Below are 9,075 nucleotides of genomic sequence, written 5' to 3' on the forward strand. Positions count from 1 at the left end.
GTATTTATTAAGTATTAAGATTATTTCAAAGAATTTCAGGATCTCTTGACACATTTTATCAGGTCTATTATGTTTACTATTATCGTTTAGTCAGGATGTAAAACGCAAAAATTGACGCTCTAATTAATAGATCCATGTGCTTGATAGTGAAGCCTCATGGAAATATTTACTAATCAATTCTTATTCTCTCTTGTTGCCATGTTTTTCCAGTTGTGTAATATATTTAGTACCTATCCATCTAGCATTATGTGTTTAATTCAGGATTGGCCAATGAAGACTTGTTAGCTGTTTTATTGGATATTTGTCGAAGCACATAATCAAACGTTTTCAGACGCAAGATCTAAGCGAATAAACTCTAGTCTCTACTTATACGTCCATAAAAATGGTTTTATTTACGAGTGCCTAGTACTTAGTTAACTTCTGGACATTAGATTCTCATTTCATTGTTCTTTGTCGATCCCGAATATTGGCTATTTATGACAAAATTAATCGAATATTAAAAGGAAATGATTTCAACACAATATAATATGAGAATTTTATGGTCAATGATCTATAGTCTTAAATCTTCAAATTGGTCTATTAATTTGCAGTTTTGTTAAATTACTGCCATTACATGTACGATGCATATTTAAATGATCTGAAAAGAAAACAGTGGAATACTTGCATGCTCGATAAATATCCTTAATTAAGTCAATACGAGAGTAAAAGCGAATAAAATTAGCGGAACTCGGATTATGCTGCCGTGTGTTCAGGAAAAGCAGCTGCCTATCTAGCAGATAAAAGCCAAGCCTTAACATTGAGCAAGTGGAAGATAAACTTTCCAAATTAATTTAGCTGTACGTGAAAGTGGAGGTAAATGCGTAGGGATTTAAACTTAATGAATAATAAATTTTTATTGGAATGGAGCGTTTCAATTTAAGTTTGCAAATTGACCGTTATTTGAAGTAGCGTAGATTTTTTTCTCAGATGTCGTAATTGCTTCAAATGCTTTTCATATAAAACAGTAGCACTTAAAGTAGATTATTTGTGCGGTTTGGTTTAAGTCTCCGTTGTCGATCTTTTTTGACACGGAGAATTTTGGTTGGTGTTTCGTGTTTTACCGTATCGAAGGCTTTTTCGAAGTCAACGTAGCAGCGTTGATTGAAAGAGTATGTATATACTCTTCRATCAACGGTAACAGGCATAAACATCCATATTCTCTRTGCTTACACATTTAGTGCAAACAACGCTTCTCTCGTGCCTAGTCCGTTTCTGAACCCAAATTGAGCATCATCTGGTTGTTCCTGTGGAACTTCCTGTTGACTATCATCTAATACTGGGATTTGATATGCTGATTTGCTGTTTTAGAGCTGTTTTTATCTCTGCTTTAACATTTTTAGAACCTTTTTATTTTCTACTACAATTTCCACTTGTCCTGTTCCACTTCTAAGCAACTCGGTGCTATATTCTACCCGTTTGCTTGGTTTTTGATTCGTATCTAGAATTTGCCTTCCGTTTACATCYTTSAGTATTCCTGRGTTTTCGTTTCTATTAACGTAAATCATCCCTGTTATCTCTTTGTGACTGTTAAAACAGGAATTATTTCTCTGGTACTCGTCTATCTCTGCGTACTGTTCCTTTATCCATTTTTCTTGCTTGCTTAATTTCATGCTTTATTTGATTGTCAATCTTTCTGTATTTCTTATGACCTTTGTTTTTAATCTGTCGACTTTCATCCAGTAACTCAAGGATCTCTTATGTAATCCATTGCTTCTTTTTGTGTGTTTCTGGTGTTAATTCTCTTTTCACTTCTAGTTATTTCTGTTCTCATTAGAAGTCTTTTGTTTTCTAACATGTCGCCTTATTATAAAACACACACACAGTTGTGAGGCAAACATACATGATAAAGAATAATTATATGTCTCGAATGATGTGCTCTGCTCCAACATTTTGAGATAATAAAAATCCCTCATTCGGAATCGAAATATTGGAATGAATGCGATTCATCAAAAAAATTAATCCATCATTAATTCAGGGCAAATGACTTTAACATGAAACAGCCATTCGATCAGCCATCGATTCCATTACGATTTATATGAACTAGAAAGTCGGTGCTGGCACATTTCAATAGCTAATCATATACTAATTGGACATTTGTTTTAGAATTAATTATCATTATTATTTCAAATCAACTAACAATTAATTATTGCGCTCCAGAAAATAATGAACATTGCATCGACAGATGCACATCGCGAACAACAACTAATTGTACAATTCAGTACTAAAATTGAATGGATACTGCCTTTTAACCGGTATTGATTGGCTGTTGGGTTATTGGCGGTCTTTGAGAGGCAATTAATTTGTCAGGATGAGTTATTATTTTGTTGCGAATTAGAAAACACCAGCAGACTAAAAGAGTTAGCGTCAAACATTGGAATCGCTTTCATTAATTAATTCGTTTTCATCGCGTCGTCTCACCGTCACAAATGGATAATGGAAAAAAGATTGACTTGAATGATAAACAAATAACCAAATGGAATTCACGCAGACAATAAAAGCACCAGTCTATGTAAATTTATCGGCCATTCTCGTAATTGCTGGGCGCTGAAAACACAATGGAAGCCAACAGAAGATCTACTAATTAATCCACACTTTAATTTTCCAAAACTTATTTTTTAAAGTCATAATTACTTTACGCATTTTCATCTACGTTCCAAGTTTTTATGGACTCTAGAATCTTGATGATGCCGTAATACAAGCAAAACACGACAATAAACCAAATGTGTTCTGGAATCCGGGGACGGTAATTGATTGCATGTACGCAAAAATAAATTGAAAACACATTTTTCCAATATCAATCACCGACTGTGTTTGCGATGGATTTTTAAAGGTAATTAATGTGTCAAGATGAGTTATTACGGTTGACAGTTTAAAAACAAGAACGCGGAGAACGAATTAAAATGAGAGTTGAAATATACGATCGTTCTCAATAACCCATTAGGCTGTATTATGTATGTCTTTGCTTTATTACTTCAACAGTACTTGTAAAATGACATTTTAATTAGGTAGGTACTTATCAGAGTTTGTTATAGTTTCTTGTTTGTTTTTATTACTTTTTTATTTATTTGCTTTTGTCCTTCCTGCATATATATGCGAATAGTCACACCACTGAAATATGTGCTGTCGATTTAAATTATTTGCAGGCAGATTTTGAGATATCTTTAAAGTGGATAGAATAACTGATCTGATTACTTTTTGAATATTTACATGTTGTCTATCCGTGTAAGAGCCAGTAGTCGCGTGTCCGAATAGGRATTTGCTTCTTAAGGGCGAAGCTTATTGAATTCTGACTAAAATATTGCTATTTTAGTACTACCGTAATCGTAATTCGCCAGGTATTTGTGCCTCGCTATTTAAATTACTAATAATTCACAGATTGACAGTGAAAACATACCATTACWCAAAAAGTCAAACGTTACGCCRACTTGAAACTTCGCATCAATATTCGTTMAAATGTAAGTRAATACTATATTTTTAATAGAAAACTGCAATAAATACCATCTRTTTTAAAGCAGAGTAATTCAGTATATGCATTGAAGCTTTATGAAGCWGAAGACTTGATAAGCCTATCACATAAAAATTAAYATTGAACAACGAGAGTGTGAAATTAATGTGAAGTGAGATGAAAAACCGAATAATTTAACCGATGGTCTGAACAATTAACAGTTAATGTATAATAAGTTTCTTAGTGCTAATCACACACTTAAGGTCATTCTTCAGCTCTTATCAATGTTTAACCTATTATTATTGACGGTAACGTTAACTAAATTTGGGCTTCAGAAATTTTGCATATATTCTTTGTTGTACTAGTTTCAAACTACTACTAAAAGGCCCGTAAAAAATATATTCTTCTCTAAGCTTCTGATAAATTTTCTCAAATTGCCAAGGAAATGCTGTAAGAAAAAGTCCTGTTCGCAGAATACTTTAACTTCCAAAACTTGTCAGTGGATTCCACTCACATCAACCCCAATCTGCGTTTGGATGAAACCGATGAACGAAAATTGTCGAAATTCACTTCTGATTCTCATTCAAACAGATCCGAAAAGACAAAAAATGGTCAAAGAGTTAACTTTCCGAATTATAGATTTCTGATTTGCTCTCCGAGTTGGTAGCTGTTAGAAATGCACAACGAAGCAAAACAAGCTACAATCTTAAGTGAGGTATTGGAAACATTGGAAGATAGCGTGCCGGTGAATTCTCAACAGGACAGAAGAAACATTTCAATTATCACCTACGAAATGTACGTACAGCACAAAAGTACGATATTTTTCAGTGCATCTTTTTTACAATATTTATTTGTTGGGCATGGACTTCTTCCAAATCTGATTTCTTCAAAATTTATGTCTATGGAATGCATATTTTAGGTATCAATTTGAGATTTGCTCTATTGTTTCAAATTTTTGTTCTCAATTGATAAGGACGAGGAAGTAATGARAAAAGCAAACTTTCCCACTGCATATAAAACTKAATTTTCTTTGGCAGATTAAAATATAATAATTCTCACGTTAATGTTAGATTTTTGTTGCAGAGTTAAATTTCAATCTTCAATCAAATATATATAAATAAAAGGTTCATTAAATAAAATGCTGCTCAAATCACAGCYCAATTGTTCCTTAACCTTGCATTATTCAACTGAATTTTGACCAGAGACTACCCTTTACACCAGAACGCAGCAAAGTAATAAAAAACTAAAACTAAACTAGTTTTGTGTGAGATACATTATAGATCAATGAGCTCAAAATTGATGTAGAGATAATCCTTCGGCAATGTTCATCCTAAATACGAAACAGAGCGTTTTTAATTAGGCACAACAATTGTCCTCTGAAACAGATTAATTTAATTAGCTGGATCCTCCAAACAGTAATAAGATCGCTACAGATTGTAGGCTCAAAGTGGGCCTTAATTTAATTTGTCAGTATTTTATGAAAGAGCTAAACAGCGAGAGCAGACATGAATATAAAGAATCTCTTTAGAGATTTATTAAATTAGGTGTATTCAGGAATCCGCGGCTGCTTTCCGCAGATAGCGAAAAATATCTTGTTCAGAATTCGTCTCTCGTTCGTCAATGATCTCAATAATTAAAGGAGCCGCAACGGTCTTAATCGATGAACTCATGCTTGACATGAATACCAATAAGCCACTTTTCTTTGATGTTTTAAATACTTTTCCTAAAAGATTCATCAAGCCATATTTGCATAGAGACAAAGTATTACCAATCTTGCTTAATAGCAAAAACGATTGTTTAAAATTCGAGACAGTGACTATTTAATATAGTTTCATTGGTCATCTATGTTTGATGCAAAAACAAAATAAAATTGCGGGCAAAATTTCATTCGTCGGGGATACCAAAAGTAATTTGCTAGAAATGCATGAGCTGTTGTAATTAATTTTGTTTCGCTTTTATGTTGGGTCCACACTGCCTGAATGAAACAATGAATCGCCTCAATCATATTAATATCAGTCCTCCTGTAAATTTGATGAGCGGTATATAAACAAATTTGAGTATTCTGCCTTGTGTTCTGCTTTGCAATGTTATCATATTATACAAAATGTTGAAACTGCTCCTTTGTTGGTCAGCAGGAAATTTCCTACACATTGTAGCATAATTATTTTCAATGTTATTTACAGTTTTGTGCATTTAAACATGTATTGCAGATTTTATATAAATTTGCTGATTATTTATTTATTACAGTTGTAAAGTAGAGATTGAATTTATGGAACATTTAAAAAAATGCAATTCACGAATTGCTGAAACTTGTCTAAATCTGTCTCAAGCTGGATATTTTTGTATTTTTTCTCTTTGAAGGAAATCAATTCCCGTTCATTCGAGTTATCATGCTATCGGTTACCAATTTTTTCATCTTCTTAAGTTTCTACTTCATCTGATTAGTGGATTAATTAATTAATCCCTTACTGGATTAGTCGGTTTTTTTCGACTTTTCTAATCTGTAGACAGATATGCGTGTCGTTAATATTAGGTTTTTCTGCCATAGCTTTTGTTAATCTGTACACATTTATTTTTCAGTCATTTTTTTTCAGTCTTTATTTTCACTATTCCTGCTAGTCCCCGTCGAACCGTATTCCGGACTTTGTCTCTCATCGACTGTGTTTGCTTTTACGCATTATATTGAGCGGTTTGTTCTTGTATGTTGGTTCGAACCAACAGCTAAGTTGAAAAAATTATATCGCCCTTGAACAAGAATGTTTAGGCATGTACTGGAGTGGACGATGTTGCTGAAGCTATCTCTATCCTCTTGAGGAAACTATCTGGGACCTTTTGGTATGTGATTTTATTTAAAGTTCTAAATTTATTTTGGGAAACGTGAAAAGAGCTGTTAGAAACGTTAGCCAAAATTATTTTCTATTTGTTATTTAGTCTCATCTAAGCTTGATATGAAAGTTGTTTACTAAATCCATTAGTTTACTTTCGTTTGATGCAAGTAATTACAGAAAAACATTCAAGCATACAATTGATTTTTCGACGGCGGTTGAATGTATTGTATTCGATTGTGCAAGGTTTGATACATATAAGTATTTTGAAAACGGCAAAGGTTTTTCTGATAAAAATTGGTAAATTTCAATGAACCATTATTGCAAATTCAAGCCACAGCTAAATCTCAGCTTATAAATACATTTTGCGTCACATTGTTTGGATACAGATGTATAGATAAAATCCCATTTTACGATATACGTTTATAGGATATATGTTTTCAAAAAATTGAAAATTGTTCAACTGTTACAAGAGTCCCGTGTATATGTGGCTCACTCTATAATAACAGTTGCAACAAAACCTGGATTTAGGTTTATTTGTTCAATTTTTATGCGTTTATTTTATTATTCAACAATAAAACGTGCAAAGCTCCTATCGCCATTAATAAACTGCCGCAGCAGTGTTATTTTTCAAGCAAAACCGAGCAATCTTGAGTGAAACACATAGCTATCATAAAAATTTTAGTGCGGTTAGGGTGGAGAAACAATAAACCATTACTAATTCAAAGATCCAACAAAAACAACTTACCGAGTTTAAGATATCAGATAGCTTCTCAAGGGTGAGAGAAAGTAGATATTTCTAATGATTTCAGTTGGTCCAAATGCGTCCAAAAGGTCTTAAATTCCAATTGACGCTTGACTCGACCGATTTTCAGATCTACTTCAAGACGAAATTTTATGACGAAACCACGCGAATTAAAATACTTGTGAATTGCAGCTTAGCTTTGTGTAAACGACACTGATACCGCCTGTGGAAAATAAGGTTGGAATAGTTTGGGTTACTTGGGCGCTAAAGTAGCAAAGACGAAATATTGAAAATATATTAAATTTTAGTATCCACTAAACCGAAAATATTCATATAAAAAAACAGCAAGTAAGTAAAATACAATTGAAACCTTCGATCGCTAAGTAAACCGGAAACGTCTATTTCGAATATTTTTTTAAATTCTAGATCACTGAGCAGTTCGGGAAATTAAAACACCTTTAAAAAGTGAAGCGAATTGGTTGCATAGCTTCAGTCAAAAGTCAAATATTGAGCATTTCAAAAATTTGCCATTAGAATATTTTTTTGTTAACAAGTCCTTAAATACAGCAGAGGTATTTATTTATTTTTGAATAGTCATAGAGTTAAAATGCTGGATTTGGATATGGACGATGGACGAAGATGGTTGACAAGCAAATGAATATAATCGTAAAATCTTTAAAGTAGGCTCGTAAAAACTAATCGCTTTAAATCTGAAATATTTACTCACCTATAAATCGGTGTCCCCAAATCTTCACGATACCACAACACTAAAACCACGTTATCACTGGAATCTGGCGTAGAAATATCACATGGCAGAGAAACTGCATCTCCTTGTACGGCATTGATGAAAACTATGGGCACTGAAACAAACAGAATGCCGTCAATTCAACTCTTTCATAATTTAAATGTTTTTAAATTATAAGGAACAACACGCCATTTTACATTTGATTATTATTGGGGCCTTTGTGGATTTACCCAAGTATGCCATCTGGAATTCTGAAACAAACAGTAAGAAGCGAGATGATACTCCTGTGAGCCTTACTCCATCCGCAAACCTCAAAGAACTTTCTAATCGAAGAATCCGCCCTTCGGTGAAGGGAAATTAAGAGGTTGAGATCTCGTTTTTCGAAACAATAAATTAAACTTCAAAAGGAGGATTTCCTTCTTGAACTCGCAATAAGGGAAAGTTTCATCAGAGGCTCGAATTGTAGCATAAATCAGGCAGGTAGCATTAAAATTTCCAAGTGAAGTAAAATCGTTAATTTCAAACAGAATTTACATTTTCAGTATATTCTTAGAATTCCATCAAATGGTCTTCAGATTTTAGATACGATAGATAAGATAGGATTTCTTTCTCATGAAGTTCATCTTATTCGATTTTTGCGACATTATATTATTGAAAATTCAGTCATTTTTTGTCTCTATTTATCAATTAAAATACGTTTCGGTGTATTTTTCCACCATCATCAGTTTTTCTAAAATAACAGCTAATTAAAAAAAATAATTAATTTAAAAAACAACCACAGTTCGTCAACAGCCTCATCATATCACACATTAAAATACATCACAATTGCAATACTTTAAAACATTCTTAAATTAATTAGGCCTAACAGATGATTGGTCAGGACAATCAAATTTGGGAAGAGACTAGAATTCTTCGTTCAGATACTTGAATTGTGATAACACATACATAGGTCAAACTGGACAATATCTAAAGAACAGAATATACGAACATAAGTATAGCCTAAGAAAAAATAACGAAAATGGTACAGCATTAACACAGCATGCACAACAGAAGTTGCATAATTTTGATTTTGATAACACAAAAATACTGATTAACGAGAGTAATTATAATAAGAGAAGAGTCCATGAAATGATACAGATTAAAAAACATAACAATGCTATAAATTTCAGATCGGATACCGCCAATCTTAGCTCAGTATATCATACATTAATTAAATGAAATAAACATAGAATATTAACTAACACCCGGTATATTGAAGAATTTTGCAAACCAAAAA

The 9,075-nt window shown here is 32.8% G+C and overlaps 1 protein-coding gene across 1 annotated transcript in view; it reads right to left on the reverse strand.

The window, feature by feature from the left end:
• Window positions 1-7,900, reverse strand: part of LOC109544996 (hemicentin-1) — a 114,143-nt gene extending 106,243 nt beyond the window's left edge. The window contains exon 1 of the mRNA XM_019915459.2: window positions 7,782-7,900. The gene's annotated coding sequence lies outside the window, so the exon portion shown is untranslated. The remainder of the gene's footprint in view (window positions 1-7,781) is intronic.
• Between the last annotated feature and the right edge of the window lie 1,175 nt (window positions 7,901-9,075).

This window comes from Dendroctonus ponderosae, unplaced genomic scaffold (genome assembly GCF_020466585.1).
Source record: "Dendroctonus ponderosae isolate FM_Combo_2020 unplaced genomic scaffold, Dpon_F_20191213v2 Dpon_F_20191213_6, whole genome shotgun sequence".
NCBI lineage: Eukaryota > Metazoa > Arthropoda > Insecta > Coleoptera > Curculionidae > Dendroctonus > Dendroctonus ponderosae.